Source organism: Amblyomma americanum, chromosome 1 (assembly GCF_052857255.1).
Source record: "Amblyomma americanum isolate KBUSLIRL-KWMA chromosome 1, ASM5285725v1, whole genome shotgun sequence".
Classification (NCBI taxonomy): Eukaryota; Metazoa; Arthropoda; class Arachnida; order Ixodida; family Ixodidae; genus Amblyomma; species Amblyomma americanum.
The window spans coordinates 485328511-485348278 of record NC_135497.1 but is presented as its reverse complement, the minus strand read 5'-3'; the positions used below and the strand labels follow the sequence as shown (position 1 = coordinate 485348278).

At 48.7% G+C, this 19768-nt stretch overlaps 1 pseudogene; it reads right to left on the bottom strand.

Moving 5' to 3' along the window:
• The window catches only part of LOC144127325 (acetylcholinesterase-like), a 64676-nt pseudogene extending 60849 nt beyond the window's left edge, over positions 1–3827 (bottom strand).
• Positions 3828–19768: the final 15941 nt, after the last annotated feature.

The following is a 19768-nucleotide window of genomic DNA, read 5'->3' as shown; positions in this document are numbered from 1 at the left end:
GGTAAGGTTATTTTCTATGAGCTCCATCATCTCGGTAAGCATAGCATCCATGCGCTGCTCAAGTTTTTTGGTGAGGGTGGCGGCAAGGTGATTGAATCTGGCCTCAAAGCGGGCGTCTAGCTCTTTTAGTTTGTGGTCAAATTTAGCATCCAGTGCAGCAAATTTAGCGTCTATTTCTAGGGGTATGGGAGGCGGTGTGGCGTCTGAGGTGCGCAGCTTCTTTGCAGGAGGGGTTCTCGAAGTGTCTGTGGTTGGGGAGGTCGGGTTAACGAGAGAGGGTGCGGGTTGAGTAGGCAGAGAAGGGGTGGGGCTGCTTAAAAGGAGGAGAGACGGCTTACCTCGTCGCGCAAGGCCCGGAGTTCCTGATCTCTCGAATCTTCTTGGAAGGACTGGGGTGGCGGGCAATGACGGGTGTCGTTGCCGGAAACGCGGTCTGCCCAAGTGAGACGTGAGGAGATTTTGCTGCTGTTCTGTCGGTTTCTGGAACTTGAACGGGAAGCCGTCGAGACTGCGTCCGTTGGCTGTGCTTTGTTGATCACGGCGAGACAGCCGCGATTTAGACGGAGGAGAGAGCGCTCCTCGGGGACGCTAGTTTACGGCCCCGTGCATTGCAGTTCCCAGTTCCGGTCATATGTGGGCCCCCACAGAGGATGCAGCGGGGGGTACATGATGGCACATCTTCTTTGGGATGGGATTTCCCGCAGCGGGGACATTTATAAGATCTTGGGTGGACACACACATCCACCCGGTGGCCTGGGACGCGGCAGTTCGTGCAGGCGTCTATATGTCCTCGATACGGTGTACACCTGTAAAGGGCTCCTCCATAAAGAATGGCGCGTGGCACAGGTCCAGCACGAAAGGTGACTAGAATGGAAGGCGTGGCCCCATTCGGTGGGCGTCCACGATGGGGGCTTCCGGGTTGCCGGTGATGAGGTCCTGGAGAAGAGCTGTCGGGGTCTCATTCCGGAATGCATTGGAGATTACTCCGCGTACCGCTCCGTCCGGTGGCGCTATATAAGCTGCGACTGGGAAGTCCTTTGCTTGGTGTTGGATTTGGGTTACGCGAACCAGCGCGAGTGCGTCAGCTTGTAGGGGCGTGCTTACTGTGCACGTGTTGTTGACAGGGTGAACCCTGATTTGGGTACGCGTTGGTTCTTGAAGCTAGGACGCCGCTCGAGGATGGTTTCCCGTAGTAATCGGGGCGGGAGCAGGTTCAGCTGCAGCCCGCATCGAGACCTGAAGATGATCTTGTAGTCAGCAGCCGGGAGCGGCGGCTGCTGCCGCGAACTCTGCGCAGCTACGCGTGTTGCTTGCAGGTGCGACTTGTCAGGGCCTGCAGTAGGTGAGATGGCGGCACCGCTTGCAGACGCTGCGGTTTCCTGGCTTGTTGACGTACAGCGGTCCCTGGAGCGGGCAGGCACACTAAGGATGTGAGTCCAGTCCCTTGGGTCGTAGTCGCGGGGGTGAAGAATCTCTCCCTGCACCTGCACCTCCATGGTGGTGTGTTCACGGGGCGCGACCGCGAGCGAGCGCGGACACAGGAAGAGGAGTCGTTGGCGCAGCGCGCTTGTAATCCAGGAAACGGCGCGCGCGAATATGCTGATTGATCTCATCTAATTAGTTACCCATTCTTCTAAAAATAAAAGAGTCAGTGGCCCTGCAAACTTACACAAATACGCGATTTTTTTTCGGTCAGTATGTATTATTTATTTAATCGAATTTGGTTCAAATTAGTTTCAAGTTAGAGCCTTATATATGCACGCCTTAACCGGGATTTGTACGTTGGCTGGTACGTTGTACTGCAAGCGCCTGATCAGTCCTGTCCAGCCGTGAGCTGAACTTAGGCTATACCATATTTTACATTGCGCGTATACATGCGCTATAAAGATAGAAAATAAAATAAAATAAACCAAAAATTGGTTTCTTGCCCGCACTGCCTGTGTCGCAGCAGGTTACACTGCACGTACAGCAAAAAGCTTGTGGTGCTGTTAATGCAGAGGCTCTTTCCGAAACTATTCCTACCACAAAAGCACATGCGCTGCAAAATTAGGCTACATAGCGTGAGAAGATCGTGCAAACGCTGAAACTATAGTTTTGTGGCTATGATTCACAGTTAAATTCTTTTAAAGCGCAGTATGCTGACCGGCATCAAGAATCCGGAAATAACATCACGCCGCTGAACATTCTTTCCCTCGATCCTGGAGATGAGATCTGCTTCCAGCACGGTATAACCTGAGCACAGCGATACATATATATGCGAACCCGGTCTTAGCAAAGTTTGCCCAGTCCCGCATCATGCGACTGCTCAAAGTCTTGTCCTCGTCATTGTATTCGAGCGTGTCGTTGAAGGGTTCGCCGAACACAGAGGCCACCTCCGCGCTGTGCATCATGCCGATCCACCGGGGCCACGGGTCGCGGGGAGACCTCCGCGCGAACGCGTACTAGTACACGACCACTCCTGCTTGCATAAAGATGTTTGTCCACTCCCCTACTGGGCAGGTGAAGTGATAGTCACATGTGATCAAGTCCAGAGCTGCTAATTTATACTTTGATGTCGATGGCACCACACCGTTAGTGTACTGCTTGAAGACCTCGTCCATGGGGAGCTTTCCTAGTAAAGGATACAAAGCTTCCACGGCAGCCGTGAAATTGTTTTCAGAGACATTGGGGTTTGGTTCCTCCTCAGAGAATCCGAAAAAGTACTGCAGGAAATAAGATCCTTCGTTTAGGCTCGAACAAAGCATAACGCTGATGTTGGTTTTGAACGCCTTCTCTGCGAACGACGCTTGCGGCGATTTTCAAAGGAAATGACCATCTTCGACAGGGACAAACACGAAACCTACAACACCACTATTGTGCGTTTCATCGTACACACTTTCCTTTGGGTCTGTATTGCGCAGACAGCTCAGTGCATCATTGTCCAGTTATTTCGGAAAACCCAAACATGGGCAAGTCTTCTATCTGCTGTTCTAGCCGTTTCGTTGGTTTTGAAGCCCCAGGGTGCTACTGTCGAAGCACTTTGAAGGATAACCCTCTCGAACAGTCCTCTCGACAGAGATGACTGATATGCATGGCGGTGCTGACGGCGCTGGCGCTTTCGCCAAACAAAGTCACGTGGTTTGGGTCACCCCCCGTAGGCTGCGATGTTGTCTCGCACCCGTTCCAACGCCATGTGTTGATTGTACAAACCGATGTTTCCTGGCACGAGATCGTTCCCAAACGAGAGGAAACCGAGCGACGCGACACGGTAGTTCATCGAAACCACGATCACATCTTCCTCCGAGACAAAATTCCGTTGGTCGTACGCTTCTAACGTCGACGTGCCGCTGTAGAAACCACCTCTAAAGATCCACACAAGAACTTCCAGATGTTTCTTGCTCGATGGCACGGTCGTCCAGACGTTCAGCTTGTTGCAAACCTCACTCATATTGGTGTTGGCGTTCCACGTGACGCTGCCACTAAAGTTGCCGTAAGTTTCGCCTATAGTCTGGACACACGAGTTCGTCTTGACTGTGGCGTTGAATACGACTGTCCACGGGTCGTTTGGCACAGGACGACTGAAACGCAGCATTCCAAATGGAGGCCTGGGGTAAGGTAAACCATACAACACGCCCACTGGCTTTGCTAGCGATGAGTTCGTGATGGATTCCTTGACTCTACCTTTGGTAGTACGTATTCACCGCAACTTCCAGCTCCTCGTTTTGGCTTTCTACAAAGGTATAAGCATTTTCTTCCCGGTGAGCTGACAGGCACCCAAGAATGGCGCCACTAGAAGCCAGCAGGGCGAAGATGGTCGGTTGTAGGGGTTGTGATTGTTTTGGCTGCATCGCTGGTTCCTGCGAATGCAATGAACAGAAATCAGTAGGCGCCACAGTTATGCAGCCTTTCCTTCGCCATATTCCGCTCATGTGGTGCTGTTTAGCATTAAACGAGCGGAATATGGGAGACTTCTATTGCTACACACAATTGCGCATCGCCAGAGGAATGAACATGTGTTGTCTTCGTTACATAATGCCCGCGCAGTTAGAAATTGCAGGGCATTGGTAGGTTGGTTACCTATTATTCCTCATGCGTATGCGTAAATCTTGTGTACAAAGCGCTGGAACTAAAAATAACCAAACCGCAAGCCACTTTCAAGCGTAGCGTTTTTCACGAAGCATTCCGGCGCACTGGCTACTCCAGTACACTGCTTCGGCGGTGCGCGTATTATAATATTTCTATTATGTTACGTAAACAAAAAAATCGCGCCTTTGCCGCGCCGTTTTCCGACGAGGTTCAGGACACGCCGCCTCTCCCCGGCACTTTCGTGCTCCCCGAAGCCCCAACCATCCGTCGCGCGGCCAGCCACCTCGCCCTCGGCTGTCTGCTGGTACCACCGTATTTTCGGCACCTCTGCCCACAAGTGCACACACCCGTGCTCCTGGTCGGGAAACGCTGCGGCCGGCCACTGACAGCGGTAAGTGATGCTGGTGGACGGACATGCCGCTTCTTTTACGTCTCGGACAAAACTACTGGCACTCGTTTCGTAGCATTCGTGGCCACGGCTGTTTGGATGATGCCTTATTGGATTTAAAAAACAACCTCACACTGTATCCTTCCAGCCCTCGCACCTTTCCTATACCAATGCACCCACGCTTGTGCTTTGAATTGTTTCGTTTTCTTTTCAGTACTTTCGGTCCTACATCACTGACGTTGTCCGACATACACAGATGCTCATATACTTGTGTATATTATATGTATACATTGCTATACACATACAATTGTATCTAGCCGGTGTTTACCTATGGGGCAGAAACTTGAGGGCTAAGGAAAAGGCTCCAAAAATATTGAGCACATCGCAGTGAGCTATGGAAAGGAATTGATAGGTGTAACGGTATGAGAAGGGAAGAGAGCTAAGTGGGTAAGAGAACAAGCGGGAGCTAATGATAACCCTGTCGAAATCAAGAAGAAATGGGCAAGGGCAGGGCATGACGATCGAAGGAAAGATAACCAAAGGTCTCTTAAAGTGATATCGTGGATTCCGGAGCCCTACAGTACGGATCCTTTTTCTATCTTCTTTCACTCCAACCTTCCTCCCTTGCCTCACGGCACCACTTCCTTTATCCAAGACCAATTTTCATATTTTCATTGTCAAATGAACTCTGGGGACAACACAGTCCAATTATTGTTATCAGAAAAAATTGTTTAATTTTACTGGGTACGCTGAGGTTTGTCTGGAAGCAAAAGACGCATTTATGACAGAAAATTCAGCTTGAAAATAACCCTGCCACGCTTTTGAAGCTCATGAAGTCAGCGCCCAAAAGGACTTGTTGCCGTCGTTTTGAATTAACTGGCAGTGTAGCCTACTTTAGAATCTGGGCTAAAAATTTGCATCGACGCTAATTAAATTGGTTTTGTGGAAAGGAAATGGCACAGTTTCTGTGTCACATATCTCAGCCGGCACCTGAACCGCGCCGTATGGGAAGGGATAAATGAGGGAGTGAAAGAAGAAAGGAAGAAAGGGGCGCCGGAGTGGAAGGCTTCGGAATAATTTCGACCACCTGGGGATCTTTGCGCCGACATCGTACAGCATACGGGCGCCTTAGCGCCTCTATCGAAATGCAGCCGCCGCGGCCGGGTGGCGTCAATGCTTGCATTTCATTAGGAAAATGGGCCGGTGATGGCTACACCTGCATGTAGTTTCGTGTTTGACTCATGAAGGCTCCGTTTTCAGCACGTGTGGTCTCTTTGTGATTTGATCGCGGTACCCTATCGATACACCACCTCTTCTATTTGTCGATGCAAGGATTGAGTTACACTGTTTAGCTTCCATACGAGAGAAAGCCAAGACGGCTACAAAGAAAAAATGCAGTCTTTTTCAAACATCCGCAGCTCGAAGGGGAAGAATCGACCCGCAGTCTGTTCCTTCCCAGCCCTGCCATATTTGTTCTGAACAATCCTGTTTGGTCCTGGACCCTCTTCAAAAGCATCTCCCCCTACAAGAGCCGAGCACCAGGCCTGGGGAAATCTTGTACCCATTAAAAAATTGGTGGGTACTCGGCGGCACTGGCGATCGAACCCAGTACCTCCGGAATGCGAGGCGGATGATCTACCACAAGGCCACGCTTCTGGGATCCAGTCTGCCAATTAATAGTAATTAATCTGTAGCTCAGTCTGAACTGCACGAGGTCTGCAGAAAGGACCCGGAACCTCTTAATTCTCTAACAGAATTGCCTAAAGGTAACGGAGTGCATTCCAGGAGAGGGTACGCTTAACAACTGGGTGGGGGGGACTGCAAAGCATTAAAGGGGCCCCGAAACACATTTTCAGTGTACTGTTTTGCGTGTTGGTTGCATAGAATGAGTTATAGTGATGCTATTAGCATCAGCCGTACCGCGTATACTGTCGTGTTTAATATTGTATTTAGCTCGTAAAAACAAATTCGTGGCGCCGACGGTGTCACTATAACGTGGCGATTTTTAGCAGCGGATATGACATCACTTAGTGGGAGCTTGAATATTGGAAAAAGAGTAAATATACTGCAAATTGTGTTAGTAACTAGAGATACATTTTGTGAAGTTTTTGTGTTTTCTATTACATTAACAAAACCATCTTGTTTGCCTTAGATAAAAGTACTGTAAAGCGAGTAAAACAAACACACCACCAGAGGATCTGGCTACTTATTGCATCGAATGACTGTGCGCCTCTCTGTAAACATCCTACGACCTATGACTCCAAACTTATGGCTATTCTCTCTGTATCTTAGAGTGGCTTTGCGGAATCGATCCGATCGAGCCATTGCACTCTATAAGCATTCGTTTCGGTCCCAAGGAAGGATGCGTTCGTTTCACATTTAGCAGGCAGTGCGCATCGTCAGCTTGTCGAGGATCACCGGGCGGCGGCTCCAGATGGCGCCACGTTCTCGTCAACAGCGCGCGCTCCTTGCTGCCGTGATCAACCAGCGCGCTAGGAGCGACGGGCGATGTTAGGCGGTAAACAGTAGCGGTACGCGCTATGCTAAACGTGTCTGATATCTTGCGGAAGCTGTCACACCGTCGCAGTACCTCGCGCTCGAGTTTGGATCCAAAAGTAAGGGAACGTCACTGATCAGTGTTCCCTTCTGCGCCTTTGACGTGACGATGAAGCATCACTGGGTCAGCTGGGCGTTCACATGGTTTTTGTAGCCATGCAAACGGCGATGCCAGCCTTGGCATGAACGAGTTACAGAGAACAGGCAAGCATGAAGTGCAAACTTCCGCCACGTGCTCAGATAGGCTCCTTTGATCGGTCGCACTAAGTGTCGTCATTGGGAGAGTGAAATGGGAATGGGAAGCGGCGCGGAAATCGAGTTGAGGGCTGCATTTTGTTTGCTTGTGTTTTGAAATTTCTTCATTGAATAACTCCCGTTCCCATGCATCGATTCTCGTAATTCTTTTTGAGTCAGCATCTGTGTGACATAAAGAATCCATTTATGTGTAACCGGAATCCGTTCAAGCAGTGTTTCGCAGCCCCTCTAATTCGGCGTATAAAAAAATGCCGATGTCGCCCGCCGCAGAGGCTCGCTGGTTAAGGAGTTTATCTACTGAGCCGGAGAACCAGGGCTGGAACCCGATCGCGGCGGCCGCGTTTCGATGCGGGCGAAACGCAAAAGGCGCCCGTGGGCTGTGCGATGTCACTGCAGTTAAAGATCCCCAGGTGGTCGAAATTGTTGCGGAGAACACCACTACGGCACCTCTTCGTTCCTTTCTTCTCTCACTCCCTCCTTTATCCCTTCCCTTGTGGCGCTGCTCGGGTGCACACCGAGATGTGAGAAATTTACTGCGCCATTTCCTCTCCTCAAAACAAATTTGAATTGTAATTTCTTTTTATAAGATTTGGAAAGTTGCGGGGATAACTGACTGAAAACCTTAAGGTTCAAAATATGTAGAGGCAGCGAGTGGAGCGGTCCTTAACGGGCCACAGAAAGAGGTGTTTCAGCTTGGCTTTGAAATGCTTGCACTATGTAGAAGTACAGGCCACCGAGCATCCATGCCGCATACGAGACCTCAAAAGTGAGCGGGATATTTACAATACATGTTTAAAAATTCCACCTTTCGCACCTCGCGGCGACGCGCGGTGCCGGGCTTTCGCTCGAGAGCCTGGCAGACGACGTCACGTCTTGCAAATGACGCCAGCAGCGGGGGGTTATCATTGGTTTGCAGCGCCGAACTCTTTCAGATGGCACGCGCTACAGCCGCCGCAGCCACTTCGCGCGCGCCGCAGCCGGCGGAGGTAGGGGAGCGGCCGAGTGAGTGGGGCCGGCGAACGAGGCGCCGCTTTGGAGTGCGGGAGGAGAGGGAGAGGCGCGAAGACGCGGAAGGTCAAATGTTCTCTGGCTATAACTCAGCTTTCACAAGACGCCATAAAATAATTGCTGCTCTGCGATAATAGATAGTTTTAGGAGAGCGGGTTTACGTTTCGCTCAGCTCCCAGACCCAAGCGGAACGCTAGCGGAGCGCCGCGCAAGATATGAGTTTTAGCGCCGCCTGTTTTTCCGCTCGCACAAGCTAGGACTCCGGCGGCGCCGCCTAGTATCCGTATTCGGACCTACCAGAAAAAGACAATGCATAAATCCTACTGTTTTTACGTTTGAATATATAAATATCTTGTAATATCAAATATGTATTGCTTGATAAAAACCACGCACTGATTTTATCATTTAGGACTTTGCTTTAAAAAAATATGTGCCAGTGCGAGTCAAGCCTAGGCTTTGCTCGCAAGCCCTTTCTTGTGCGATCGTCGTGAATGCCGCCCGTGAGTTTTTTAAAACGTTGGTTTTTCGTGAGCTTCGTGCTCTGACACCGTCTCTGGCACCGTCTGCCGCGTCTCCACTATGCCCAAGAGCATTCTTCAAGACCCACTTCTGCTTTCTCAGCTGAAGTGGTCCGAGATTGAAGACTTTTTATGCTCAGAAGTACTCAGAGAAAAGCGCCGGGATCCTCTCTCCGTGCATGGCCTACTGAATATTGACGCTATGGACAGTGGCGTATTCCGGACTTGCTTCCGATTAAAAAAAAAGCAATATAAACAGGCTGCAAAGAGCGTTGCTCATTCCTGAGGCTGTGACAATTCCTCTAAGGGTTACAGTGCCTGGGACGAGGCACAGCTCCACAATTTAATCGGTGACAAGTGCCGTTCTGCAACACATCATTGAAAGGTTCTTTCATCTGTTGGACGACGTGAACAACCACGCGTGGCTTGATCTTAACACTTTGTAGAAGTTCTCGCAAGTAAGTGAAAAAATCTAGGGGATTCTTGTGGTCCTGCAAATTTCTTACATACTCGCCCTTTCGTTTTCAGGCTATCCACGCAAAAGGAGCCCTGCTTAGGAACATCTGGGGGTTTATTGACGGCACGGCGCGTGCTATATGCCGGCCGTCCAGAGACCAGGAGTTGTATTTCAGTGGCCACAAACGCTTTCATGCCCTGAAGTACCATGCCATTATGTGCCCAAATGGCATAATCTGCCAGTTGGATGGCTCTTATCCCGGCAGCTAACATGACGCCGGTAAGTGTGCAATTAGCAGAAGCAAAACACTAACTTGCTCAACAAGCTGGTCTAACTGTACCTGCAGTTTAAAGCTAGGTGTCAATTAAGCTTGTCTGAATGTAGCATTTTTTATGCCCTTGCAGGTAACTTCTGGAGGAGCAATGTGTATGCTAAGGTACAAAAACTTGTGCGAGGACGTAGCTATTGCATATATGGAGACCCCGCATATCCACTGCGGCCCTTCCTGCTGAAGCCATAATGTGGTACCCACTTAACAGCACAGCAGTATGATTTTAATGAGTCAATGAGCGCTGTGACACAGGCTGTAGAATGGGGCTTCGGAAAAATAGTTGCAGTGTTTGCTTTCGTGGATTTTAAAAAATCAGAAGCTCTTTCTCCAAAATGTGCCACGCATATTTAAGGCAAGTGCTTTGCTGGCTAACTGGCACACATGCCTATACAGTGCCAAGTGTCGCAATATTTTGGCCTGGAACCAGCGTCACTTGGAGTGTACTTGACACCCCGCTAGTGCTCCACACGAGCGTGTACTGTGAGTGGCTTCTTCATTGCAAGCTTTGTTTTTGCAGTTTCCACTGCTGCAGGTCCTTTGTGGCTCTTAAGGAAACACTACAGTACGTATCTATATTTGAGTATGTGATACTTGTCTGTCTGTCTGCCACCAGTGAGCAGTCAATCAACGCTCCTCAAAATTTCCTTCAAGTAGTGTCTTACGCACGTTGTTTCCTAACTGCAGGCCGGTGACAAGGACACGCAGGCAAGAATTACACACTCAAATGATGTGGTACCTACTGTCGTGTTTGCACAATAAACACAAAAGGCCTGGTGCAGTGTACGCTTGAAAAACAAAGCATGAAATGGAAAACCACCTATGAGAGCTACATGGTGAAACGTGCACCGTGTCAAATCAACACAATTTTATTTTTCATATTTAAAAATCGGGCTCCTCAGCATTTACAAAACAATTTCTGGTCTTTCAAGCCGGTCAAGCAGGTGACTGTGCTGGTCTTTTCGGCTTTTCATGCTGCACTTCGGCACGTCACTTGGGTGGCAATGACAAGGCTGCCTATTTAACTCTTGCTCACTGTTCTGTGCCCTTTGTAATCATATAACCTCAACTTCTTTCAGCTGAGTTTTTCTGCAGTTTTGTTTCGTTTGTTTTTACGTCGCATAAGAGCCCGAAATGTATATGTGAATTTCTGTTATTGAGCAGTTTATTGTATACATATTCTTGCTATTTTTCATGACGTTTATCTCCTTTGTATTTTTGATATGAATGAATTTACTGGACATATGTGTGTTATCTGTTCCTGTTGGGTATGCTTCTAATGCTTTTAAAGTATTTAATGACGTGTGCAAATATTTCTGCCTGTGTGTGTGAAGTCATGCCTAGTAACGGTTGCTTGGGCCATGTCAAGCTAATCTTCTGGAAAATAAAGTTGAATTGAAACTCAGAATGTAAAAACAGTGCTGAAGGCATTGCATTGCTTTAAGTAGTGTACATATACTACGTGTCTGCACATCATTGCCACTTAAAAGGGCTAAATGAGCCTTCCTTCAAGATTTACTCTGAGTGATGGCTTCCACTATCGCTGCTGCTCTTGACAGCTACGTGAAAATTAAGCATGACAACCCATTCATTTTTGATAATCATTGCTCAAGCACCCCAGGTGTTCTTTTTCTCGAGAAGTCTCTCAAGCCTGTCCAGGCGGGCAAGCACATGATCATGTTGTTCTGCATGGCGTTGCACTTCAAGGCGGTGTCGTTCTTCCTCGAGAGCTAGTTTCCTTTCTTCGAGGGCCAGCCGCTGTCGTCCTAGTGCCAGTTCTTCCTGCCTCAGCCGAAATTCATAATCCTCACGGCGAGCCAGGAGCTCCAAGCCCATTGCCTGAAGACTTCGCACTCCTGTTGGGACAACAAAAGGAAAATTTGAGCAATGTCGCCTGAAAGAACACTAGCATGAGGACAGGCAGTTTCATTATATATTGCTGCAACGGAACATAAAATAATATTCAAAAGCCTCTTAACCTGTAATGCACTTGCCTTCTCCAAATGAAAGATAAATGTACAGCAAGCAACTGTTAACACGTTAAAAAAGCTGCGGACACGCATAGTGGCTTTTCACCATCACCTTAGATAACTTGCCCAGCACCGAGTGTTCTCAGGCAACTTTGTCGCTATTTAATCCCCCCCCCCCGCCCAAAAGCCGTTATGACTTATTGCCACCTAATCGCCAGTAAGCAGATTAAAAGAGCACACGTATATGGCTAGAAGTTCACTTTCGATCTACAGTGGAATACAGCCATAGCTAATGCATGCACTCACGCATGCTGTGAAAGACTAAGGTAGAATCTCCACAGTGCAGCTCCAGATGCAGTAACCCCTCTCTTAATTTACCCTCGTAATACCAATCATATGGCAGGCACAAATCAGGCGAGATACTTGCAAAATACCTAGGAAAAAATCATTGAATACTTTAGATACCCACTTCCTACTGTATTTCCCATAAATTATTCCGCACATTTTCTGTAGTGAATTATGCAAACTGGCAAGGTACAAAACTTTAACCTAGAACAAAGGTTTAAAGGATCATGCTTCCTTTCCTGATGAAACGTGGTACCATCAAAATTAATATGTCACAGTACCTTATTATTCACCGCGATGTACACCGGGACATCGCGTTAGATTGTGTAGCGCTCATTCTAAGTATACAGCCAAAGGAGTTTGCTTCTAAGCTATTTAGTATGGATCCCTAGCACATCTAGCAGTGTAATGCATGGGAGGATTGGAGACGCAAAACCATTCCTCTTTTCGAGAGGTTTCTGTCGCCGAGGATGCATAACTAAGCATGCTGTAGGCCTCACAAGCAAACCCCTTCAACTGTATACTTTTGACTGAGCGGAGGGGCAGAGTACAGTCTTTGACAAGGTTATTTGTACATGCTCAAATCATTTTGAAATGCCTAAAATCATTTTTATTTAAACATATAGTAAACGTAAACATTACTGAAAACAATGCTTCAGCTTATGTGCCTTGTATTTTTGCTGTGTTTTTAATGTGCTAGAACAATGACTTCTACTCAGCTTAAAAGCAGTTTTTTGTTTTCCTGTATGGTAGCTGGTCTAGCCCATGGCAGACTGGTGAAGAAGAATGAGAAGACGCCAACAGATTGCAGAAGAAGACAAGAATGACCCTCGGAACCAACTGTCAGAGGCGGAACGCCAAGCTTGGCAGAATGAACAGACACTGCAATGTCAGTGTTTCTGCATTTTCATACAGAAGGCGTAACTGCACTTAGTACAAAAATTTTGAGCTTCATTTACTTATGTCCGCACCTGTACATGCTGAATTGTTTTCCTTGTTGAAATTTTGCAATAAAATTAAAAATGAATGTGACCAGTTGTGCATTAATGTTTTGCTTGATTAAATCTGTGGAAGCTATTTTATGTGCACTCCTAGATTTTTCTGATTGCATTTTGTCTACATGGAAGAGTACTTATACAGGCAAGAACTACTTCCAAATGTTTCAGGTGCAAGACTCAGGTGTGACCTGTGCCCCACTGTCTAGGCTCACGTTCCAAATATACAACATACAGCTTTCCTACAGTCAAAAGCGCTCCCTGCAAGGGATAATATATGCAGGTTTGCTTGACGCTACTGTCTGAACATAATGGTTACAAGCTGCTTTAGGGCACCACTCAAAGCCCTGTCTTACCTGTTGTAACATTCCTTCTGCACGGCAGCTTTCGTTGGGGCTGTTGCTCGTCTACCTGCGCACTAGGCACAATACCGCTTTCAAAGTGGACAGCGGCAATATTTTCTGCAGTGGCATCCTGCTCGCTTTGCAGTGACTGCGGGCTGTCTGGGGAACATGGCTGCCGGCACTCGGGCTCGCACAAGGTCACCAGCAGCTGTCAGGCTGCTGACTCATTGTCAGCAAGAAAAAGGCAATGCAGAAAGTAATAATGCGTGAGTCAATGAAATAACAAAACTGCAAACATAATAAACTGGGACAGTCAAGGAATCAAAAGGTTTCACAACTTTTGGTAAATGCACAGATTTGATGTACGTTTTATGCGTATACACCATCAAGCAGACCATTTACCCCAAACCAAAATTTGTCGCATTTTATATGCCCTTACTAATCATTGCAGTCATGCAAACACCGATGCCAGACATCTCAACAAGGAGAACGAAGTGCAAACGAGGGTTACCGCAGAAATACTCGTGAACAAGACCACAACACTTGCCGCTCATTTGGCTGTCCTCATCCTGGCTCGCCTGCACATTAGATGTTCCCGCCAAAGCAGCGTCCCTTCGTTGTTGGGTCATACGCATTTCTGCAGCGGCCGATGTCTTTGCTGGCAGCGTTTGCCGCTTCGCTGGCGCCGATCCATTCCCCTTTCTAGGAACAGTTCTGAGTATATGCGCAAACTCCCGCGCTATGTCGGAAGCCTCCTGCAGCAACTGCTCTAGCTCATTATAATCCTCTTCTGTGCCGGATCTGAGAAGCAAATACGAGAAGCTCAGGCTTGATTATGTAAGTGAACACGAATGCCAATTAGTGGTAGTAAAAGCAGCAAGAGGAAAGATAACGAACCTGTCGAGTACAAACAACAGGGCCGCTATAAATGCTGCATGCGAATAGAAGGGAATAAAGAGGAAAAACAAATTCAAGGAAGGGCGGAAATACACGAGCGTCGCAGCCACCTCGTGAACCGAAGTGACAGGGACGGCTGCGGAAACGCTGGACAACTAACACAGTACAGGATTCCCCCCACACAACACAAAGCCAAAAGCGCAAACACACCAAGATAAAAAGCACACAATCACTTACTTTCGCAGATTAGCTCGGTCCTGTTGCCGGAAATAACCAATGAACAAGTCCACCCTGTCACGCACGGCAGCAAGAATGAGCTTGCGCTGGATGGCAGCCGCAACATTTTTCAAAACATGGCGCCACCTGAGCGCGTCTTCAAAGGGATTCACCGACACCACCTCGCGCAAGAGACACAGGTCCTCGCTGATACGAAACCTCCTTCGAGGCGTTCGAATCGAAGAGGGGTCTGTGCATTCTGCGAAGGTAGCGGAGGTGGCAGAAGCGCTGACGGCAGCCATGTTGAATGTGTTCGTTTGGTTCGGCTAGCGCGAGCCCAGAAGGCTTTGCGCGAGGCCCGCTCTTTACGCCGCTCCGGGCTCCGCTTAGCTCGCGCGCTCCCGCCTGAGCGTTTTGCGCATGCGCAGTAGCACTCCCGCTAGCTCGCTGAGCGGAGCGGGCGCACATACCCGCTCAGCTAAAACTCTAAATATGAACTGTCGTCTTTTAACACACCAGATATGTCGCACCTCAATTGAGACACCCTTTCTGGGTCCCTTTAAGGGAACATTCTTTACAAACGCTAGGTGGGCTGCTCATTACAGGAGCCCATTGGATGCTTCTTCTCGGGTGCACCCGACCAGGGCCTTTTGGCTCGCCAGGTCAGTGCAGCAGAGCATTGCCGCCTCCCAGCCAGCGCGGGAAGCGTTGGGATAGGGCGAAGGTGCAGGGTTGATTAGCATGCCCACACCATGTGGTAAGTATTCGAAGACTTCTCCCCACAGTGCAGGCACTCCCCTGTGCACGCAAGGTCGAAATGGTTCATGACTGCCGGGCACAGCTGTGTTTTAGTATAAAATTAAGGCGAAGGAGTAAGCGTTCCTCCGCCTTCATGAAGCCCTTGCAGGGCTTAGGAGAGATTGCATGGCGGAATTGGTAATATGGGATGATTTCCTTGAAGTTTACGTAAAAGCCGGATTTGGGTCGGAGTCCACATCGTGGGGGAAGACTGAGCGCACGGTCAGCGGCGTCGGCCGCTTCAATGCCCTCGATACCCATGTGCGCGGGAGTCCATACTATTGTGTGGGACGCGAGAGCCCCGAGATAATTGGTATGCTGACGTATTTGGTATGCCAAATCAGGAATAAAGCCCTGTTCGACGTTCCTTCAGGCCCCTCGCGAGTTGGTAATGATGACCCGCTTGTCCTGATAGGCTGCAGCGAGCGCGATTGCCACCTCTTCCGCATGAGTAATGTCTTGTGCTTTGAACATAAGGCTGTTCACTGCGGTGTTTTGGTGGACGACTGCGGCTGTGTGCCAACCCCGCGGGAATAAGGTGGCTGCAGCTGACACAGTCCAAGGTTCAACTGGAGTAGGATGGAACTGTGCGTCGTGCTGCATTTCACGCAGTTAGGCTGTTGTTCTTGACGATGATGATTCAGCTCTTTTTTGAAGCGAAAAGCTTCACTACATGAGCTTTTCGAGCCGTCAGCGGGGCCGGAAGTTCGACCTTGAATATAGCTAGAGGTCTCAGTGGCCGCAAAGTTCCATTTTGAATGTAGGCAGAGGTCAAACCATTAGCGTACCTGGTGGTAGTTAGGATCGACACATGACGTCAGCTACAGCAGCGATACCAGCGGCTGTTACACAAACTATCTCGACCTTTGACCTTCGATCAAGCGGGAAAGCGTCTGCCGGAATCGCATGCGCAGGTCATGAAAGTGGGTTCTCCATATAACGCCGATGCACTTTGATGCGCTCAGCAGAACGCTAGGTGTGATGGATGCGGCGTCTGCTGTGGAGACCGCGCTGCTACCAACATGGCGAGCACCGCGCTAAGAAACGTTAACGTGGCCGGTCTCGTATATCTCGGAAGACGCCCGAATCGTGCCGTAAGTCAAAGAAAGCAGCAGCAGTAGTAGCAGCAGCAGTATTAGTAGTAGTAGTAGTAGGAGTGGTTTATTAAAATAATAATAAAACGGAAGTATAACATATTTGCTAACCCCGGCAACTGCCATCGATACTTAAGCACCTGAGTTGGGGCATATAAAAATAAAGGATAGTAGGCAGAATGGTGAAATGAAATGAAATGAAAGAGGTGAGGGGAGAGGTAGAGAGGATTGGGGGAGAGTGATATACACACACTATTTACACATTAAGAAATGTGTACCGGTTGCGCGTGTGATAGGAACCGAGGTTCGCGCCCCGAATTCATTTCTAATAAAACCGTGTTTCGCTCTCTTTCTCGTGATTAGGATTTTACTCCAAGCGCACTATACATTGATGCAGAGCTGACATACTGCCTGAAGTCAGATTATGAATGTACGCGACGACAACCACTGAGGACAGCTGACGGACCCGAACCTTACAATAAACGAAGTGCATAAACTATCGAATTCAACCCAGCGCAACGCATTAGGTGAATATAAAAACAATCTTAAACAGTCGAATATTGTTAACTGTAAACCGACAAACCCTTGCTGCTTCTGACCTGGTTGAACATATTACGCGATCTTTTAAGGAAAGCTCTTCAGAAAACCTGCAATATTGGCGTCCACAAGCGCGGCTGTTATTTCCAAAATTTGGACATCCAGCCAGGCACTGGAAGCCAAGCACTTTAGCTACTGCACCTTCGTGCCTGCAAGACCGACTCCATCTCGATGTGCGTTACCCTCCGAGAGGGTGCTGTCCGCGATTTGGACAGTCTTGGGTTTACACATTCATCGCTGGCTAAAAGCCGTCACCACCATCTCCAAAATCAAGTGCGTGGGAGAAATGGTAGACCGTGAACTACGACGCGTGTCTAAATGTTGAGGTGGCTTGGTCTGACGCGATGCCCTCCGTCTCGCTCAAGCTTATATCACTAGTCTTATCCTGTGCTCGGCCACATACATCCGCCTGAATGCCGCGAACATAAATCAGTTGAACATCATTATTCTCAAGTCGTCAAATGAGCTCTGGACTTCCCGATTACCACCTTCATGGTAATTCATTGGATTACCATGGAAGTGGTAAACAATCCATGGTAATCGATTGTATTACCATGGATGACCATGGGTTGAGCCTTGGGGGTGCTCTACCTAGTCGGAATAGCCGGATGCTCATCTCATGAGTCAACACAGGAGGAGACGGTGGCTGCAGCTGGCACAGGTATAAGCTCATGATGAAGTAAAGTTGGTTTTTCGGAAAAGAAATGACGCCTGTCTTACATACCTCGGAGGACACACGAACCGTGCCGTAAGAGAAGAAAAGTGAAATGGCATAAAAATTGGTTTTGGGGGAAAAGAAATGGAGCAGTATCTATCTGACATCTCGGGGGACACCTGAACCACGCCATAAGGGAAGGGATAAATGAGGGAGTGAAAGAAGAAAGAGGTGCCGTAGTGGAGGGCTTCGGAATAATTTTGACCAGCTGGGGATCATTATCGGCGCATTTTCGCTTCGCCTCCATCGAAACGCTGCCGCCGCGGTCGGGTTCGAACCCGGGTACACCGGATCAGTAACCGAGCGCCGTAACCGCTGAGCTACCGTGTCGGGTAGAAAGTTGAATGAAAGTTGCTTTTTCAGGAAATGAAATTATGCTTATTTTGGTGGACACCCGAACCACGCCATAAGCGAAGGAAAATGAAAGTTGGTTTTAAGAGGAAATGATGCCTGTCTCACATTGGGCCATTTCCTTTCCCCCAAATCAATATATTTTTCAATTGCGCTTTCGAAAATTATCTTCAGGGTTTGCAGTCCGGTCAGAGGCGACCACCAGGGGCGGGACGTGTGGCACGTCGGCTCCATGGAATGGACATCTTTTCTTTCGGAAAATGAAATGGACGGTTGAAAAAGTGTTGTGTATGTCGCGGACATAATAAGGATCCTGTAGATATTATTATCAAGACTGTAATTGAAGTTCGAAGGATTTTATCGCGCCTTGTGTTGTCGACCACACCGAACGCCTCGCTCAGCGAAACGTTAGGCCTAGTGTCGAGGCGGCCTGAGCGGTAGCCGAGGGCCCCCGGCGTCAGGTCGTAGAGACTGCGGTGTCATTATGACGATGGAAGTGAGGACTGACGGTACGTATGCCGATGCGGCAGAACTACAAAGCTCGGACTGGGTGTCTAATCGTGTAGCGGAGCTTCAGGAGCGCCAACGAGAACGCCAAAATGGCGCCGCTAAGAAAGCGACGCTCAACGGTGGAGGAGGGTGGTGGTGGTAGTGGTTTTATTAAAAATAATAGTAAAAAGGAAGGAAAAGATTTTTGCTATCCCCGGCATCTGCCATCGATACTGAAGCACCTGAGCTGGGGCAGCGGAAATAAAGGATAGAAGCAGAATGGAGAAATGAAATGAAAGAGGTGAGGGGACAGGAAGAGAGGATAGGTGAGCGTTCTGTTCCAGATTGACAGCGTTTCAATGCAATCATTGTCGGCAGCGTTCAAAATTCGATAGTGTCTGTTTCAGGAGATAGCGTTTCACTTTAAGTCAGTGGCGTTCCATTCTCAACCCCCGTCTCCGTCTCAATTGACATTGCATGCTCACCCCCGCCGCGGTGGCTCAGTGGTTAGGGCGCTCAGCCGCTGATCCGGAGTATCCGGCATCGAACCCAACCGCGGCGGCAGCGTTTCGGTGGAGGCAATATTTACGTACATTGTAAGATTTAACTATATAACCATCAATACATCCGCAGAACTCGCATTGGCAAGCTTAAATTTTAGTAGAGTTGAAATCTGGGTCAGTTGGTACACGTTCACGAACAAAAAACAGTAAAAAAACGAACACAGCGAAAAGACGCACAAACACGACGACTGGACGATTTGTTAGCTATTAAACGTTTTTGCTGTCGTCAAAAAGGTTCCCCCATCTGTTTTCTATGGCAGTTATATGTGCTTGATGTGAGCGACGGAAACATAATGGTTTTGATACCTATAGGAAGAATGGACGAATACCCAAAATATGTCTATATCAGTACCTTAAAGTTTCCTGTATTAAAAATTTCTGCCCAAGAATGTTGGACATGCGTCCCTATCATTTGCGGCGACGGCGAGCCAACCAATACAGGGAACAGATCATATCGAGATGCCCGCGAACTTAGCCGTCTGCTCACTTTGCAGTGTAATGGGAACGGCCGCGGAGAACGGGATCCATCCAGCACCAGTCACTCCCCGGCACGCTGCTATGAAACGCCTGAGACGTATTAGTCGTCTACACGGGCACAGCAGTGCACTGAACTACTTAATGGCCTCGTTGGAACAGCCGCCGCTGTTCACAAACCGCGGTGATGGAAACGGCTCATGCAACGGCCGAGGCAACAGCGTCGTACGCCTTCCATGCATCGGCGTCGCCGTCTTCCCGACCGGACGACGGGCGTTTTAGCCGTTATCTCATATTAAATGCACTTACACTCTTCTTCCTGACAGTGCATATAATGAAGGTCGT